General features: G+C 43.8%; 1 long non-coding RNA gene across 2 annotated transcripts in view; it reads right to left on the reverse strand.

The window, feature by feature from the left end:
- The window catches only part of LOC126538928 (uncharacterized), a 45,213-nt gene that overhangs the window by 13,109 nt on the left and 11,322 nt on the right, over nt 1-20,782 (reverse strand). For both annotated transcript variants that reach the window (XR_008614117.2, XR_007601190.3), the window contains exon 3: nt 7,608-7,709. This is a non-coding gene — a long non-coding RNA (uncharacterized lncRNA). The remainder of the gene's footprint in view (nt 1-7,607; nt 7,710-20,782) is intronic.

Below are 20,782 nucleotides of genomic sequence, written 5' to 3' on the forward strand. Positions count from 1 at the left end.
GTTGTCTCGCACGCCGCTTGTTTGGTCGCGAGTCTCGCGTGGGGCGGCTGTCGCGGCGCGCAGCGGCGCCTGCCAAATTGTTTCTCGCGGCCACCGGGCGATGGCGCCACGATGCATCGCAAAAGGCGAATTACTTCAAGATTGCTATTAGGTCTATTCGATTAAATCATGTTTCCCTGCACCTTCTGCACCTATTCACGGTGCACTGCACCTAGGCCTTCGATTCCCCAAGGTGCAGCGGTGCAGTGCACCTTTGAACCTTGCAGCGAATGGGTGGAGCCCGGCACACCATAACTGGCACCCCCTGCCCCTTTTCGTTTGTGGTGCCGTGCACCCTTTTCTCAATCGAAGAAACGTATTATTCCTCCTGATTTCTTTTTGCTGCCAACAAAAATGATGATGGTCTTGTCTTCTCAATCAATAATATAGTGAGAAGTGTTAGCGTAAATTTAGATAAATGGAAAACATTTAGATATCATGTGAAAAATATTTAAAAAGGAAGATTATTCATGCATACTTTATTGCAACTTGAAGAATGAGCGGGAGGATACAGAGAACAACAAAGACAATGTATATTCCTATGCCAATCGAGATGAGTTATGCAATAACAAGTAGGGAAACCAACATTAGTGAACCAGACGCAGACACAACTTCTTCAAATGACAGAAAATTCTAAAGAAAACGACACCCAGCAATCATACAACAGTATTATAATGCAAGCAGCGACTTTCAGTGGAGCAGACGTCACCAGTCTCTTGAATATATCAATTATCATTTAACCAAGTGCTGAACGCTTTAGTTTTAAATGCCTGAATGATCACCAATCGCCGGTCTCGACCTGCGTCAATAATACATTTGCGTTGCGCGCCTCTGAAAGTAACAGCAAAGCCCTTCCTTGTTACTTGATGCAGTCATGTTACATACTTGAGAAGTAAAAACACCTCCATAACAAACAATATTTCTCACTAAAATGCAAATTTTACTACCAGAATGTTATGCGAGCTTGCGCAAAATTTCGTTTGACTCTTCGCTGGAAGCCTGTATGGCTTGCAGCGAAGAGTACTCTATAGGCTCTCGTTATGAACTAATTTGTTGACTAGGAACAAAGCGGCAATCAGTGTGCACACAGCATTACATCATTATTTTGCCCTTGTTTCCTATCTCCCGAAAGATTTACTCGTTTTATTTTTTTGTGTACTTATGTAACCATTGAATAACATGCACTGCTATCATTCAGCGAATCTGTGCCTCGCCCAGTACCATCGCTAATTTCCTATTTTATTCTCCGTTGACACTGGCCATTTCCCACATTAGATTCTCCTCGATACTACCACATTAGGAACTGCGTCCTGGTTAGTTCCGCCGCGTGTCTTTTTTTTTTCGTTGAACACCAAGTGCACCGTTAAACTCCAATATGTTCTATTATGACTAGTAATATGACTAGAAGAAGTGGTGAGGCTTATACATTGCTGAATAACGGCCATGTCCTATGGTATAGAAGTCTCCTAGATAAGAACCAATACGGGCTCGGATTCCTAATCCATTAGGACATAGCGGGCAAGAGTGATGAATTCTACAGCACTATTGAGAGGGTAGCTGTAGTCGCAATCAACCTAATAAGAGGTATAGATTAAAGGTAGTACAAACCTACGCTCCAACATCCAGTCACGGTGATGAGGAAGTAGATACGTTTGATGAAGATGTTGAATTAGTGATGAGAAAAGTGCAAAGTTAGTATACTGCAGAAATGAGCTACTTCAATGCAAAAGTAAGGGAAAAAGCAGGCTGGTGAACAAACAATTGGCAACTACGGCGTCGATTCTAGGAACACCAGAGGAGAGATGCTGGTAGAATTCGCTGAAAGGAATAAGCTTCGAATAATGAACACATTTTTCAGGAAGCATAGCAACAGGAATTTGGCCTGGAAAAGCCATAATGGTGAAACAAGAAATGAAATTGACTTCATACTTTATGCTCATCCCAGCATAGTGCAGGATGTAAAACTGATAGGTCGGGTAAAGTGCAGTGATCATAGGTAAGTGTGGGCTAGGATTCACCTCAATTTGAAGAGAGAACGAGCAAAATTGGTCAAGAAGAAAGAGGTCAACCTAGAGGCAGTAAGAGTAAAACCAGAAAAATTCAGGCTCGTACTTGCAAACAAATGCGTAGCCTTAGAACAGAGTGATGATGATGATGATGATGATGATGATGATGATGATGATGATGATGATGATGATGATGATGATGATGATGATGATATCGAGCTAATGAATGAAACCTAACTAGGCTGGCTTCAGAGGCAGCTATAGAAGTGGGAGGCAAGACACAAGAGCAACCAGTAGGCAAGCTGTCTCAAGTACCAAAAGACCTAATAAAGAAACGACAAAGAATGACAGTGTCCTACTGGGAGGCGAAAATAAGTGATATTAGAAATTATAACGTGAGAAAATCTGAAGAAGCCGTAAAAAATGAACGCAGCTTGAAATCAGTGAGAAAGAAACTTGGCGTAGCGCCAACCAAGATGTATGCACTGAAACATAAGCAGGGTAATATCATCAGCAATCTCCAAGATATACTAAAAGAGCGGAAGTATTCCATACTGACCTATACAATACCCAGAGGAGTCAGGATACCTCCATTAGGAACAGTAATGAACAGGATACAGAAAGTCCAATAACTAGCAATAAGGTCAGAAGGGCCTTGCAAGGCTAGGCATAAGGAAGAGCAGCAGGAGTATATGGAATAACAGTCGATTTATTCAAAGATAGAGGAGACATAATGCTTGGAAAACAGGCGGCTCTTTATAAGAAATGCCTAGCTACTGCAAAGATTCCAGAAAATTGGAAGAATGCAAACATTACACTAATCTACAAAAATGTAGACGGTAAAGAATTGAAAAATTATCAGCCCATTATCTTGCTCCAAGTATTATATCAAATATATACCAAAATATTATCCGATAAAATAAGGGTAACACTGGACTTTAGTCAACCAAGGGAACAGGCTGGCTTCAGGAAGGGATACTCTTCAGTGGATCACATCAATGTCATTAATGAGGTTATCGAGAAATTCGGATAGTACAATAAGCCTCTCCATATGGCTTTCATAGATCACGAAAAGACATTTCACTCAGTAGAAATACCAGCAGTCATACAGGCATTAAATAATAAACGAGTACAGAACGCTCACGTAAATACCTTAGAAAATATCAACAGATGTTCTACAACTACCTTAATTCTACACAAGAAAAGCACGAAGATACAAAGAAAGAGGTTAGACAGGGAGACACAATCTCTCCTATGGTATTCACTGCGTGCTTGGAAGTATTGAAGCTATTAAACTGGGAAGGCTTAGGATTAAGGATCGACGGCGAATATCTCAGCAACCGTCGGTTTGCCGAGGATATTGTTCTATTCAGCAACAATGTAGACTAGTTACAGCAAATGATAGCGCACCTTAACGGAGAGAGTGTAAAAGTAGTGTTGAAGATAAATTTGCAGAAGACAAAGATAATAATAAATAGCCGGGCAAAGGTACTAGAGTTCAGGATCGCTAGTCAGCCTCTAGAGTTTGTGAATCAGTACGTTTACCTAGGTCAATTTTTCACTGGGAAGCCTGATCATGAGAAGGAAATTCATAGAAGGAAAAAAATGAGTTGGATCGCATACGGCAATCATTGTCAGCTCTTCACTGGACGCTTAACATTATCATTGAAAATGAAGGTGTACAATCAGTGCATTTTACTAGTGCTGACATATGAGGCAGAGACTTGGAGACTGACAAAGAAGCTTTAGAACAAGTTAAGGACGGCGCAAAGAGCAATGGAACAAAGATTGCTAGCCATAATGTTGACAGACAGAACGAGAGCGGTTTGGGGCAGAGAGCAAACGGGTATAGACGGTATTCTAATTGACATCAAGAGAAAAAAATGGAGCTGGGCAGGTCATGTACCGGTTAGATGACCGTTGCACCATGAGGGTTACATAATGAGTACGAAGAGAAGGGAAGCGCAGTTGAGGACGGCAGAAGACTAGGTAGAGCGATGAAATTAGGAAATTTGCGGGCGCTAGTTGGAATCGGTTGGCGCAGGACAGGGGTAATTGCAGATAGCAGGGAGAGGCCTTCGTCCTGCAGCGGGCATAAATCATGATGATGATGACGATGATGATGATGACATCTGCACTGTTCTCTCTTCAGATATTTTGAAGGATAGGTCAATTATTAGCCTCTCCCGCAAATGTGCGAAACTTTCTATTTCTTTTATTGTAGGGGTCATTTGCCGCCCGTCTAGTACTAACATGGAGTGTTTATAGAATCTAAGGGCATGTTTGCAGAGTTATAACATTTCTGCATCTAACGTTATCTGCACGGGCAATTTTAATGCTTCCAGTGTTGGTTGGTTCAGCGGGATTGGTTGTTGAGCGGCCACGAAGTAGCTATCGGCCGAGAGAGTTGGTCCACATTTCATTGTCCTGGGGCCTAGACCAGATCGTTCAGCATTTCACTCGGCAAACTTCAGTCCTTTATCTTTTTTTTTTTTTTTCTTACTACATCTCTTTTGATTGCCGGTTATGAATGCGATGTGATTGATAGAATATTTAACCGCGATGCTCTGTTAATTTCAGTTTCAGGCATCTTCCCGAAATCCCTGTATATCTACTGGACATTTCCAGGTAGTGAAGTGAATTCAAGGTAAAATAAATTGATTAGTGCTCGGGAATCGCTAAGGCGTGAATATTATCGCGAACAGAACTCTAGTAATCGAGAAATTGAGGTAAAGGCAGGACATGATGAGAGACCCTCCCGTGACAATCAAACACTTTCCCGATGACGAAAGCACTCCTCTGTTAATTGCTGTCACTAGCATTCAACCAGTCGTTGCAGAAAACATCCTTCTACTGTACTTTAATATTAAATAAAATGCACTTCTGCAGTTCTATTTCATATTTATAAAAGAAGAACTCATTCAAATTATCGTTGGCAATGACGCGGGCGGTCCAAAAGGTTTCATTTTCGCTGGACCCTGCGCCGCCCACGCTTTCGCGTTTCACTATTTTCCAGAGCGTGTCGTGCTGCGCTGGTTTTGCGGGCTCGCGAGACTCGCACAAACTGCAAGTAGCCGAGAATTGCAATTGCATGTGATGCAGGGGGATGCGCGAACGGTCCACGCCTCTTGACCAAAAAGCAGCTGCAGTGGCGAATGCACCGCTCTTTCTTGCCTCGGTACCGCCCTCTGTCGGGTGCTGTTTAACTTAGTCATCGACGGCAGCAAAGGGCGGTGATGGTATTTGCAACGTCACCCCTCCCCCGGTTGGGTGGCGGGAGATTTCAGTTTTCAAAAAGGTACTCGGACCCGTCAGATGCAATTTTCTCGTAAACTAAGTCTTTCATGGCACGAAACAATCATTGCGATGTTTCTGGAAACGCATATAAATGGTCCACGCCGACTTACTATTTGCCTTTAGTGTCCCTTTAACAAAACTGACTGAATTCGTTTATGACATCATCAGCTTTTTAGAAATAAGTGACCAGGTTGATGCTATCTTTCTAGAGATTGCAAAGATTTTCGACGCTGTCTCAAATCCTAAACTTATGCACAAACTGTTCGCTATACTAAAATGCATCATCGTTGGCTCGATATCGGTTTTTTTTTCCAGCGCTCACTCTACTAAATCATCGTTGATGCCTGTTTCACCAAAGTTCCTCGAGGCTCAGCACTGGGTCCTCTTATTCCTGTTTTATAATAATGATCTCCCTCTAAATACCTCAGTTACAATACACCTTTTCGTAGAAGATTGCATTTTGTATCATACTACTAAATCTGAAACTGATCATGTTGTCCATAGCAAATCTTTAGCTGATTTCTGTAACTGGTCCAAAGCATGGCAAATGCATGCCAACTTTTTCAAAACTGCCTCGATGTCTTTCGATGCTCATGCCCTGCCTTCTTTGCCTACGCCTTCAAAAAGATTACATTAAATAGATCACTAGAATTAAAATAGTGCGGTACCTTACACACGATTTGTCATGGTGGAAGCACACTGATGTCCCCTGCAATAAGATCCTTAAAAATGTAGGTTACTTGCATCATATGCTGCGTTTTCCTCCTCAAGATACTAAACTTCGGACATACAACACTGTCATCCGTTCCATTTTCAAATATGAGTGTGTTGCATGGAATCCAGACAATGATAAGGACATTTTGCCGTCTCTCTTCACCTACTTGCTCTCGCTCCTCCTGCAGAGTGTCGTAAGCTTTAATGCCTAAAATTCCTTCACATGTTAATCGATTCTCCTCGTCTCTCCTCTCTAGATAACTTTCTGCAATTTTCCAAACCCTGATCTATTAAGAGTCAAAACGATCTAAATATCGCAATCTTTTTCGCCCGCACTGTTTTCGTAAAGTGGTTCTTTCCATCAACAATTGAAGTCTGGAATTCTTTACAGAACAACATCCGTTCACCACCACTGAATTATTTCCCGCCAGTTTGTTTATAAATGCTTGTATGTTTGTTGTTCATCGCGCTCCTGCAATAGCACCAATGAGGCTGCAGTGTGAAGAAATGAATAAATAAGGAAATAAATAAATAAAATAAATAATTAATTTCTCTTTCACACGGCGGAACTGTTCATAGCAGCCACCTGCGTAGCTCCCATTGTATCGTTTGTCATTATTGCTCTCTATGCGCCACCTGATTCTCCACTGCAACCGTTGCTTAACCAGTTTCAAGTCCGCATGTCTGACATGACGCTGCCATTTCTTGTCATTGCCGGTTACTTTCTTGCCAAGCGATGGGGTCAGTTGATGATGACGGTCACGGAGCACGCAAATATCGCAGTTTTGCGTCCACTAATCATCAAATAAATCTCAATAACACCGCTGTGCACGTAGCTTTCAATCATTCTACGGTGAAATCTCCACGGACGTCCCCATTCCAGCCCTTGCTATTGTCTGATACGGATACATCTGGGCCCGCATTCGCAAAGACCCCTAACGCCAGAATCGTTCCAATTCAGCAAATCTAACACTGGATATGTTGCTAACGAAGGGGGGCAGTCAATCCATGAGTAACCGCACCGACGGACAATATTTCTTTTTAATTTGGCCCCATTTCCGAACAGTATCCGATCAAAAGTTCATTCAGCTTCTTCAGTCAAACACACACACACACACATAAAACAAAACACCTTACCAACTTCGGAACGCACGAAAGTTTGGAATCACACTAAACATGTCAATAGATTCAATTGGTCGCGCAAATGACCCTTCATTCGCATGACACTTGACTGCTTGTCTTCGATAAATGCTTCCCTCAGACGGTTCCTGGAATAGTTCGTTCGGTTACCGGGAGTAAGTAGGCAATAATTATCTTTGCGTGGGAAGAAGACTGAAGAACGAAAACTACAGGCCTTAAAATCAAATTTTGCACAAATATTTTAAGAGCTGGCATGACCGTTAGCTGAAAAAACCTGCATAATAGTCATTGTCATAAGATATTTCCCTTAATTTTTCATATACTCGTTAAGTTAGATTTGTCATGCCTGTAAGCACGTCGCGCATCAGTCAATCAGTTTCTTTTGTCCAATGAAATCTTAATGATGCTTACCACATCTCCTGTAGGTTACGTGGTCGCTTTTGATGAAGCAGCTGCATTTCAAATTTTCACTCATGCACTTTTCTATATACTTGTTGGGACACCTTGGATTGTCTGAAGAAAAAAGTCGTTACACTTCTAATACATATGGCAACCTCGGTAAAAATCTGGCTTTCGAAAATTGTGCAGGGATTGCATTGGTGGTGGATGGGAAAATGTAGCACGTTTATAACGCACGAGTAAATCACTCGCAATATCGTATGTCTGACGTCTAGCGTCACAATACTTTAGAAATGTGACGAACGTATTCAAGTCAGCAGTCTGCTACGCTTGTTATACATGTCTAAATTTTCTGCCTGAGCAACAGGAAATGTGCAAATTAATATATAATATTTTCAAAGGTTGTAAAAAAAATCTGTCTCCAACTCGCTCAAAGCGGAATGGACAATTATACTGAGGCGCACACAAAGGAGCCTTCAGTCGTTGTCTCGTGGTAGACGACTATTACCTAATTGGGATAAGACACTGCGAAGAAACATTGGGCATAAGTTTAAGCTCTTTTATTGGATGAATATCCTTGAACAAAAGCTAATTCTTTTTCCTACACTCCACAAGCAGAAGAGAATCAAAAGAAACGCTCAGAGAGGGCATTAGATGCAACGGGAAGATAACAGAAACGTACAGTGTGTAGATGTCAATTCTAAAACTGCGAGGAGAAAATTAGAATTACTGCAGCAGGATTGAAAAATTGTCTAAAATGCTGACTCCTGAAATCATGAAGAACCATTGTATAATAGCCATAATAAGCGTTTATGCATTCGTAAAGAACTTCTTAGTCGATCAGCTTGAACTACCCCATTAGGTTTTCGCTGGGCGCCTTATGCTACAGCGATTGACGCTTACGATGAGGCTTTGAAATCCTCCGAGTGGGTTCGGTGGCACTCTAGCAGTGGGTTATGCTCATTGGGGTCCTGTTCTTGTCTTGTAGCTTACCGCTCTGGAATCTTCGTTACCGCCGCCTAAACCTTTAGTCGTAACAGAACAAGCTTCGCAGTTCTAGGTGGAACCTTGCTTTGCAGCAGCTTGCAGGTTATACAGCACATGTTCGGACACTTACTCAACTTTATTCCTTCTTTTCTCAAAGTGAAATAATGTTCCAGCCTGCGTCGTTGTTCGCGCTGATACTGGGCGTTTTAGGTTTGCCATGGAATCACTTGCCTGATTGCGTCATCAGCATTTATTATCTGTAGCAATCTCTTTCCAATGTTTCTATTTACGTCTTAATTCATTTTTCGAGTTGTCTGCCTGTTTTTGCTTGCCTTGTTTAATACCTAGAAATGTTACTGCCACTATTGGTACACATACGCTCAATATTTCTCGACCGCTATATTTGTTGTTCCCACGTTTTTCTTTCTGCAGTTTTTTCTATTTCTTAACCTGTGTATGTCCCAATTTTGTTAGTTCTTTACTTTTTTCTTGCTTACTGTCATTTTATATAATTTCTGTGCTTAATGCAGTCGTATTGTGTTTCTGCTTATTTGTATGATCGCCCTTCCATAACGCAAATCCCTCTTGCAGGCGTACTTGAGGTATTCTAAATAAATAAATAAACAAATAAATAAATAAATAAATAAATAAATAAATAAAAATTTGCTTTCTTCACACATTGCAAGACATATTGGAAACTAATGTACAAACATTTTGGCGCTTCAATTGCTCCGAAGTTGTAAAATACGTGCCTGTTGTAGGGGATTCCGATAACCCATTTGCCGTTACCCTTCAGTGCAAACCTTCTGAATGTATATTTTCAAATTACGTGTTGTTTGGCTACAAATGTAATTATACCATTTTTACATAGCTATGAATATATTTTACTGTATACAGTTGCTACTGGTTCATTTGGTATTGCCAACCTAATAAACAACTTGTCCATTCACTTTTCTCTCGGTCATCCTATTATTAGAGGTAAGTTTAAAAATACCGTAATGTATTGTTCATTAATATCGACGAACCTTTTTTTAAGAAATCGTTCGAAACATTGCGATTTCTACACAACATTAAAGCAGGAAAGTGGTTTCAGTATTTAAATAATGCAACAAACATTGCGGACAATAATTACTGTTCTGTCTCGCATACTTGGACATCTTGTAAGCTATTAGAACACGCCCCTACCGCCATCTTATTGCAATTCCTGGAATCGAATCCACACGTTATGTCAGCAGAAAATGAATTTTGTAGACAATTTTCAGGCAAGACGCCGCCTGTACACCTAAATTATGTAACATTATGATATGTTCATCGTAGATTGATGGCATATTTTTACGTCACGACAAGGCTGTCTAGACGGTCTATAATCAATTGATATCGTAACGCAGAGCCTATTAAACCCAGACAGCAACTTACTTGAGCGGATTGTTGTTTTCCACATAATCACATGAAGGTGGGGGGTATAGGTTACAGATAATAGCCATAATTCATTGCCTACTGGAGGTACTCTCGGGTGAAACAAAGGGGTCATTTCTTCCATCTCTCTAGTTTTTTTATGTGCACTAATTACCTCACTTCCGCTTTCTCTTCCGACATTCACCTATTTGTCTAACTAATGCGTCACATTTTGCGAAACAAATTTGCTGTCGAGCGTTCCTACATTCAATGTGGCCTAATTCTCACTATGAATTGGTGTGGTACATGGCGAATGCGAAACCATTTTTTTTTTGGGGGGGGGGGGGGGGGTTAGACAAGCAGTGGCCGAGAACAGTACATGTATAAGGGCGCACCGTGCGTCATCGCTAGAGTTACTGAAGATCCTCGACACGATGCAGTCACTCTACGTCTATCGCACGCAGAACAATGGAAATGTGCGACGCGCTTCAATATTCCTAATCGCCTTTCACCGGCACGTTCCACCAGCGAGCCACTGCTTTCTTAGATAAATGTGCCTGCACCTCGCTCATGTTACCACTGAATTTTGCCATCACACTTTTGACAGTCTCAGTTTCTTTATTCACGTTCGCGACTTTGTATATTCATTTATTCAAATAATGCTTTCATTACTATTTCACATCTTAGACCGGCGTTCGTGCCTTCCTATTTTTTTTTATTTTCTCCATCGTTTCTCTCCTTTCTGTTTTCACTGTAAATCCTGAGTTGAACCGGACGCCAACCGGACTCGCCAGCTCATTTCACAGGCGGTGCCCTAAAGAAGCGCTCAGCGTGGCTTGCCATTCCTCTCCCCGTTTCAACAGCACGTTTTACTTTCGGTGCTCTGACGAAGGTCATACGGGACAAAGGCACGTTCTATTGGCGCACCACAGAGGAAGGGTGCAGTGCGCCATAGCTCCTGCCTTCTGGAACACCACGTTTCACCGGCGATACACTTGGGAAGGGCACCGTGCCCGAGAACGTTTGTTATTCCACTTCGTCAGCGCATGAAAATTTTACTGCAATTTGTAGGTCTATACGCACTCCTAAAAGCGTATTGAAGCGCAATTTGCTCAACATAAAAAGAAAGGTAAGATTAATCCAATTTTTAAGGGCTGTTGGCGTAAAGAAGTTGAAGACTATCGGTTACTCTCAATATTGCCGCCTTATTACAGAGTCTAAGGAACATTATATTCGTATGCGTCAGCAGCTTATTAAATCCGCCTGATACCATGTCTCCAACACAATATGGTTTCGTTTCAAGTAAGAGCACACACTCCATAATAGACGCTTCTTCGGGCGCTTTAGGTTTAGGTTTAAGAAACTAATTCTGTGTACATTTCCGCAATATAGGCAAAGCATTGGAATTTCCCTGTCTTCCGCAAACTGTGGCATTAGGCATCCGGCGCTCTTCTTTGTCATTGTTGAGCGATTTTCTATCAGTCAGACAGCAGTTTGTTGCTCTTGGCCAAGATAGTAGTAACCGCTCTTTGATAATTGTCGAACTACCTCCAAGTCCCACAGTACGTCACTATTGAACGTTTTTGTCAACGATATGTCGACAGTTGTTTCTGTTAAATTACTCCTGTAAGCCGAAGGCAGTCTTTCTCTCTCAATCGAAACTATTCTGTCACCCTATTTCTGTGCTAAAGGAAGCATGCAACAAAGCAAAAAATTGATCTGACAGTAATTTATTCAGTGCTTATCCGAACAAAACTAAAATAATCTGTTCTCCGAACTCACTGATAAAGGTCATCTTCACTTGTCATACACATGGAAACCTCCAAAATACTGCCTGTGTAAAATACTTGGGTTTACATATTGGTTCGGATCTCGCATGGAGCACATATATTCCAACGTAGTTTGTTTGAAAGCACAGGCTGCCGAACTAGATGCTATCTCTTTGACGGTGGACCATAAAAAAGCGCGCAGCCCACGCGCTTTAACGTCTTTCGTCTGACCTTTGCGCAAGCTTTCCTGCCGTGTTGGATGCCCCACATCCTTGTGTCAAATGGCCTCCAGGCGAAAAGCAATCATCTCGGTCGCGGGAAAAACTAGTTTCAGTTGAGTCTACGCCAGAAATAGAGCTCCTGACATGCAATCTGAACGTTCACGTATGCCCATAGTATGGCTTCATGCCCACCACATGAACACCTTCAGCCCGAATACGATGACGTAGCGAACCGGAGTCAGAACTGCAGGGGACGTCTTCATAGGTCACGCCACTGAGCGGCGCGTGAACTCGTAGGGACCGAAATACAGGCGAAACAACTTTTCCACGAGTCCACGGTAACGGATGAGAAGTTTGTACTGCGTGCAATGTGTGGTCTCCTGTACAGCAGTGTTATAGGCGAGGGTCAAATATAGCAAAATATACTCCCACGCCTTGTACTCTAGGTCGATATACATGAAAAGCATATCAGATGGCGTACTGTTCAGAATTTTAGTAAATCCATTTATTTATTTATTGTACATTCAAGGCCCGAAGGCGTTGCAGAAGGGAGTGGAACGAAATACAGAACATGTACAGACGACAAGTTGTAATAATAAAGAAATGCAGATTAGCAAAAGTATTCCTCACTATTAGTTCTAAAAGCTGATTCGTTTGAGTATTATACGCAGTGCTTTTGCGGTGAGAGCTATGCGTCAGCTGGAGAACGTCCTGCATTGGTTCGGCTGTGAATACTGCACCGCGATCGATGATAAGACTAGAGCGTGCACCACCATGTCGTGGAACGTAGTGGTCAACAAAGATTTTGGCTACTTCATAATAGTGCCCTTGCGCGAACTTCGCTCTTGCTTATCCTTTTTCAACCCCCCTTCCCCCTTACCGAATGTAGGGAAGCCTATCGTACTTAGCCTGGTTAACCTCCCCAACTTTCCATTGTGAGTCCTCTCTCGCGCACGGTATAGCTTAGGTTTCGGTGTACCGTGTTATGTACTATGTATGTTATGTTATCCTATGTTATGTACTATGTACGCTATAGACCAAGCCGGACGGTGTAAGAGGGAGTTCGTTGCGGGGCTTGCGATCGCGGCAGGTCATCCCTTACACAAGGAAATAGCTGGTACCAGTAATACTTCTGGCGTATCCTTTCTCACGCTTCAGTGAACGCCAAGTGTCCATCGCATGGCTGATAATGATAGGCTTGCAAAATGTATTGGCACGGCGCCGGCGACACGACAAAGAGGTACGTTTCTGGACCGCTTACGCAGTTTACCTCTAAAGGGCATTGTTACGCAAACAGTACGCGAGTAAGAAGCGCGCGAGCGAGCAAGGTAAAACAGTTTCAGCGGCTTAAAGGTGCTCGATCAGCGGTAGCAACTTAATGTTGACGGCGTCAACAACACCGCTAAGTGTCAAGCCGCAGTCAGGACAAGATGAAGTCGTAGGGAATGGTGCGTGTGAGATACATTCAGCTTCCGTGTGCTTCCTCCCAGACCGACACACAATGGTAATCCCATACTCTTGTAAGTGCAGGCCCCAACGGGCTTGTCTGCCTGAAGGATCATCGAGGTTGACATGCCAGAATAGGGTGTGGTGATCGCTAAGAGCCCTGAACAGCCTACAGTACAGATGTGCTGGAAACTTGCTAATTGGTGAAACCGCGAAACACAATTTTTCAGTGGTTGAGTAGTATGTCTCAGCCTTGGTTGGACTTCGGCTTGAAAGCAATGACGTGTTCCCCATCACCTTGCCACTGCACAAGAATTGCGCCGAGACCCACGTTGTTGTGGTCAGTATGAATTTGTGTCAGTGACATCGTCGAAATAAGCAAGCATTGGGGCAGTTTGCAAACGCTGGCGTAATTCATTGAACAACTACTGTTACTTGTCCGCCCAAACGAAATGCCGGACGTCGCACGTAAACCGTGTCAGACGCTGAACAATTGTCGAGTATCTTTCGACGAAGCTATTATAACATGGGCACAAACCGAAAGAGCGCTGGACCGCCTTCTTGGCTGCTGGCGCTGAAACCTCGGTGACGTCATCTAAATCATCGGGGTCTCGACAGATGCCTCTAGAGCTAACTACATGTCCAAAAAATTTGAGTTCTTGGAACACGAAGTAGCGTTTTACGCACAAGCGTAAAGGTACAGCTCATAAAATCAGTGGTTTTTGTCTGAAGCCGCGAAGCAAGCGAACGAAAAAGGCGGCTGGGCCTCGGTGCTGGCTCCGATAGCTCTCTAAATTTCGTCTGCACATTTAATTAGCACTATGCGCAACGACAACGCAGAAATTTGCGGCTAAAGTTGTTAAGCGTCATTCCTACTCTTTAAACTAACACTTTGAACACAAATTATGACACGCATATGCCTGAAATTGAGCTGGTGAAATGTTTGCTGCCAATGGATAACGAAATAATTTATTGAGAATCAACCCCACTTACTATTCAACAATATCTTGAGCTTGCATTGGTACGTTGTTATTTGCGGCAGTATATTGCACGCTGCTATAGGCGGTGCTCTCCTTTACCACCGTGCCTTACCCGTAAGCGGGAGCCAACCGGTACTTCGAGTGCCACTTCCTCAAGCAACGCATTCGAAACTCCGTGCAGCGCATGCTATGAGCGTCGCCTTTGGAACGGGGCGATGGGTTGAACCACCAAGCTTTCCTTATTATATTGCCTAACATCCTACCATTGTTAAAAAAATAAAAAAATAAGAAAGGAAAACAAAACCTTGAAGAATTCCAAAGACCAAAATTTTCGCGCTCCTATTGGGAAATTTGTTCTTATATGCCTCGGTTGTTTCTCATTTCCCTACTTTTCTTCGACCAAATTTCCAACTACATCTTCCTAATCTTACTAATCTATATTTGCGGATATGTGTACTTTCCCCCTGCTGTCACTGAAGATAAGGGCTTCACGGAGGCCAGAGGAGCCTACAGCTACCGCTGCGTAGATACCCTCACATTCTAAAAAAAAAAAAAAGCATGCTCCATCGTTTTCCCAGCTTTACCGCAGCAAGCAAATACTTCTTCCTTGTATCTCGATTTATAAGCGCGAGTGCTAAGGCATCTGATCTCGCTTCGAAAAGTGATGAGCTTTCCTTTGCGTTATCATAAATTGTTTGTTTCCAGATTTCGTTTTTTTTTTCCTCTTAAGTACTTACTCAAAGCAGGTTTATTTTACATTGCCGCCACTCATGAGATTACATCAGCCTCGCTTACTTTCGGGCTGACATCCTTTGTTGGAATGCTGCTCGCTTTACACTCCCCCTATCACCATGCCACAATGCTGTACTGAATGGTACTAACGTGCCAGCGGTACCACCATACTGTCCCTACGCGGGGTAGCGCGCGATCGCGCGGGCTTCATCTTGGAAGCGATGCGCTTTGAGGCCACCACCTAGGTGGGCTGACGGCTCGCAGCCTTGCCTACACTGTGTTCTCACCGCTCAGTTTACGTTGAGGCGATAGAAAGCACGAAGGTCACTTCGCTCGCTACTACTTCCGAGATTCCTCACGCGAGCGTTTTGACAGCGACTGTCCACAGTCATCGAGTGTGAATTGTTCATGTTTGCATTTGCGCTCTGAGACCACGCTAGCTAATTTAAATATTAAGCGAATGTTTACAATGGGGCCTGCTACTCGCGTGGCCGCTCCGTACGACGCGGCCGCGCCAGCCCTCTCTTGAATACGATCTGCGATGCCGACAGTGTAGGCGTCTAGGCGCACTAGGGCCGATAGCGTCGCGTGCGCCAGAGCACCAATACGATTCCGCGTCACCCACGTTCACGATGTGAAACGCCACTGCCAATTTGACTGGTTTGATGATGAAGTCGGCAGTAGGGGAAACAGCTAGGACACTCTTGAGTGGTGCGGGGCTTTAGTCAAACGTGTTCGAGAACACGACCATCGTCCAAATATACAAGGCAGGTTTGCCACTGTAGTTCAGTAAAGACAGTGTTCACCAGCCACTTAAAGGTGGCAGGAGCAGTACAAAGGCATAAGTAGAGAACTTTGAGCTCATAAGGGCCGTCTGGTGTCACCGGCACTGTTTTCATGTCGAAAGCCTTAGATGCTCATTCGCCGCAAAATCGGTTGTCCGGCTTTATGGGATCACGCTTCAAGCGAACCACCTTGGAGATATGAATGAACCAGCCATATGTCATATTTGAATTCCAATTAGTATGATAACGATCTAGAGTTGAACCCATGAATTTCAGTGGGAGTGGATCCCACGACCTTTACTGTAAATAAGGCGACGTTAATTTAGATAATCGAACCCACGACCCAACTTGAAGATATGGGCGAACCGATCATATCTCCAAGTTGCATCCCAATTGAAATGGGGAAGGTCGTGAGTTGAACCCGCAACATTTGGTATTAAGTAAGCCACAGCTAATTAACATAGAGTTAATGAAGACAACCGAAACGCCGACCTTTGGTGTTAATTGGGCAACAGTAAATTAAGGTTGGATGTAGTTTAGGCACTCGCACGCACGACGTTTGGTGGCGCTCAGGCTTTTGCCTTCATCCTTTTTGTTGCATGCTAAAGTGACTGTCAACTTTTCCCACGATCTTGTTGATCAATCTCGATTTGCCAAATACCCGTACGTAAGATCCAACGAACAAAAAAACTAGCCATGATTTAGGCGATCCACTGCGTCGTCGATGCGTACGCGTCGCGGTGACTTAGCGGCTATGGTGTTCCGCTGCTGAGCCGTTGCTGAGCACGAGGTTGCGGGGTCAAATCCCGGCCGCGACGGTTGTAATAAGATAGGAGCGAAATGGAAACACTCCTGTGTACCATGCATCAGGGGCATGCTAAAGACACATGGGGATCAAGATTAATCCGGAATCCCCCACTACGGCATGCCTCACAATGAAATCGTGGTTCTCGCATGTAAAAATTCAATTCGTGGATGCGTAGTAATAGACAGACATCGCGTTTGGTGTTACGGTTGAACTTTATGTAATCTACACAGAAGCGGTAGTATGTTGCCCTCTTTTCTTTCCATCACTACAGGCGAGGCCCACGTACTTTTGGGCGGCTGGATGACGTCGTCTTGGAGCACCTCTTTCACCAAGTGGTTCGTCACTTCCCTTTCCACTGGTGGCACTTTGTAAGCATGCTGGCTACTACCACGCGCGGAATTGTCCGTAATGATGATGTCCTTTGTCATCAACGTGTGTCGTACTTTTGAGCACATTGAAAAAGAGTCAGAAAATTCATTCGCTAGACTTAGTAGACAATCTTTCTGAAGGGCTGGCAGATCAAAGTCAAGGTGAATGCGTTTTTTTCAGGCTGGGCACATCAGACTGCTATGACGATGCGGTTTCTAATGCTCAATATCGGAGACAGCATTAACTTCGTGAAAAAAGGTGATTGTCGTGCCTCGCTGTACACGCCGATAGTAATAGTTAAAACATTCGTTTAGCAGCTGTAGAAGCCTTCTCGCGAACAAATATTGTGTTCAAGAAGCAGGGGAATGTTTGACTTCGGAACGCCATCGCCGTCATTCTCTATGTTGCATCGGACAACTCGGTGCCCTTAGGTGGCAACGTGATGTGATGGTCGGCTACGCGAAGCGCGTCAATGTCGTCATTGCTCTTCGCTATGAATTGCGTATTAGCGAAGCTGACACTAGACTCTTGCAGTTCGATGATCGTCGATGTAGATCCACACTGCAGGCGTACAGTGCGTTCGCTTGAAGGAAATCTACACCATGTATAAGGTTCTTTGAACATACAGGAACAATCATGAAGTCGCCAATATACGTGAAGCCACGAATTTCGACTCGTACTGTACACGGCCCCACTGCAGTTACGAGGTGCTCTACTGCAGTACCAAGCCTAACTCCAGCCCATTGTGTCGAAAGTTGCTTCAGTGTACACGCGAGATTTTGGCTCATAACGGATATGTCTTCACTGGTGTCAATCAACACGGTGACTTCGCGGTCATCTATAGTTGCTCGTACGTCGCAAGATACTGAGAACGAACTGCACTGCTCTCTTTGAGTTTGAAAACTGCCGTCTCTGCGACGTTGTTGCGGAGGATCTGCATTCGCAACGTCAGCGACCTTGCCTCTGTAGCGCGCTGGGCTCAGGTTCCTCGGGTGGCAGTGCTGGGTAAGCGACATCTGGTTGTGCTCGGTGTAAAGAGAGGGATCGAAGACATGTGGGTGACGTTGAGGAGGTACGCAAAATTGTAATCGGTAAGAACATGTCCTTTAGAGGTGATCGGATTCACAGCAATGAAAACGCAAGGGCCTGCTATCTGCAGTGCGCCAAATGACTCTTTTGTGGGGTTGCCATGCTTCCATCATGAGTGCTTTGCTACGAGAATAGAATTCCATTGTCGCTTGTTGAACGATGAGCAAACCATGAAAGTCCGCGACGGCGCTAATACCGTGGAAGATCCGGGACAGCGAATGTCGCGCCAGTTACCGCATGCCATTCAGTAGCTGCCGTAACTCTTGGTGCGGTGCGTCGACTCGTTCTGGGACTTTGAAAACAAGGGTTTCCCTCACCGTCGACCTCAGCCATAGAAAGTCGTGGTACTGATGCCGGAGTCCCCTCAAGGTTTTGGAGCTCTTCTCGAACAAGCCTGATGAACTGCCGCAAGGCGTCAGTGTTAGAGGGGGCTGCGAGAGCGTCACACGATATAGCCGACACGTCTGCGTAATAGTGCCTTGTTCGCGGCTGCAGTTCCTATTTATTTGAAGTGGATTCGGAGAGAAACTGCGCATTTCTCTTTGGCGGAATCCTATCAGGCCACCTGAGAGCTCTTGCTTAACACCACATCGAGTTCCTCAACTTCTTCCGACATGCACGAATCCGCGCGTCGAAAAAGTCGGCACATATCTTCCTCAAACACAGCGGCGCTTTTGTTCAGACGCCGTACCGTTGTAGGAATTGCAGACTGAGCTCGCTCCTTGCGATTCAGGCTTTCATATGTGCTCATAAGCTGCGGTAAGAGTCCATCATAAGACGATAGGGCCACCTCATGCTTCTCGAATTATGTCCGCGCATAGTCCTCGACTTCAACGTACACGTTGCGTAGCTTGCGCCTTAGAGTCCATGCGTTGAATTCGGACGCTGGCACAAAGTGTTCCAGCAAGTCTTCAGCATTCTCAAATGCGGCCCCCTGGAAAGATTCAGTGATACGCGGTTGGTTAAGGACGACCTCTATCGGTGCAGTTCAGAAAGATGAAAGAACTGGTTCTATCATCCTTCTGAGGGGGCTGGGTAGACTCTTGTGCTCAGGTGGTAGCCCTTGAAGTCGACGTCCTGTCAGTACGTGAACAGGGGTCAGCTCCACCGGACTATATACTGTTCTTGTAGACAGGGTTCGATATAGGAGCGCCAACATGCACCCATGCAAAAATCTAATGTAGGTTAAAAACGGAGAGTATAAATATATACGTGGTCTCCTTGAGGGCGGACCAGAATAGAACGTGCAGCGAACGCGCCTGATATTCTTTTAAGACACTGACCTTGCGCGCGCCTTCCTGTGGCGTAGAAAACCTGCATCCTTTTGTCAATGTAGGTTACATCTGTCAAAAACTTCCTTCAATCTCTAGTATTTGATGCAATGTAAGGTATTACATGCGCTTATTGTTTCCTAAGATTACCGCACACGCATAACTCCGCAATGTGCTCCACCAATGGTTGTCCGCGTACGGCAACTGCGCTTTTCTATAGCAAAAAAAAATTATTCGATATTGCGTTCTGTAATAATTTTATTACGTATGGTTTTGGTCTCCCGTCTCATTTAGATGTGTTAAGGTTGTAAGGTTTCCTGAAGCTAATCCACTCTTAACGGCAGCAATTGTGATAAAATAATTTTGATACAATAAATAAACAGCGCTATATGAATGATCATAATCTCGTAGGCCGAAATAAACGTGTTTATGGCGCACAACTTTTCTCCCGTGGATTTGGAAAGAGAACTCACAGATATAATGTGACAACATACTTCATTGCGCTGTTATAAAGTGTATTTTTGTCAACACCAAACACAGCCTCAAGAAACTGTTGTAGATCATTATTCCGATACAGCTATACCTGTTCTGTTTTGGTTAGTGAAATTTCATGCATGATGTTCCAAAAACGATGACTTTGTTGAGTGGTTTAATTATCGTGCGTGTTATTGCGCAATTGTATGGCTGTAATTATTCCTAGACTTCTTTTTGCTTTAGATAGTTATATGTGCAATCATATTTTTTATAATATGTAGGAGATGGGTCAATGCAATGATCGCATGTCTCTTGTTTCGCCTTTATTCTTATATTTCAACATAATCTTAACTGGCCTTTACATATGCTCACTCATTCTTTTTATTTATCAGCCTCATTGCGTTCTTTACGCTTATGTGTAATAATTCACTAAGCGATATGCGTACGCGTACCTTGGAAGGCTTTGGTTGTCTGCAAGCGCTGCAAGCTCTATGAAGCATCGACAGGGTTGATCTTCTTACACGCTTGAAAGTGCGGAATAAAATGTTGCCAATATTACTAATGTTAATAGCAACTTTCTCCTACTTGAGCCGTATTGAGCCTATCTCTTTATCTATCTCTCCATCTAGTCTCTTAGGCAGACCCAGTGGCCTAAGTTGTCCACCTACGCGGGTCACGAAGTATGTGCCCCTGTTTGTGATGACGTTTTTGTCGTTCCATTGCCTTCACTGTAGCTTCGCGATCTTTCTCTAATCATGCCATCGTTGTCTTCGTCGGGCCTTCTATCCCGACCCAGTGGCACAACTTGTCTAATAGCTTGGTGATACCAGGTATAGGTTGGTGGTCTTGATTCCTTCATGG

Source organism: Dermacentor andersoni, chromosome 8 (genome assembly GCF_023375885.2).
Source record: "Dermacentor andersoni chromosome 8, qqDerAnde1_hic_scaffold, whole genome shotgun sequence".
In the NCBI taxonomy this organism is placed as follows: domain Eukaryota; kingdom Metazoa; phylum Arthropoda; class Arachnida; order Ixodida; family Ixodidae; genus Dermacentor; species Dermacentor andersoni.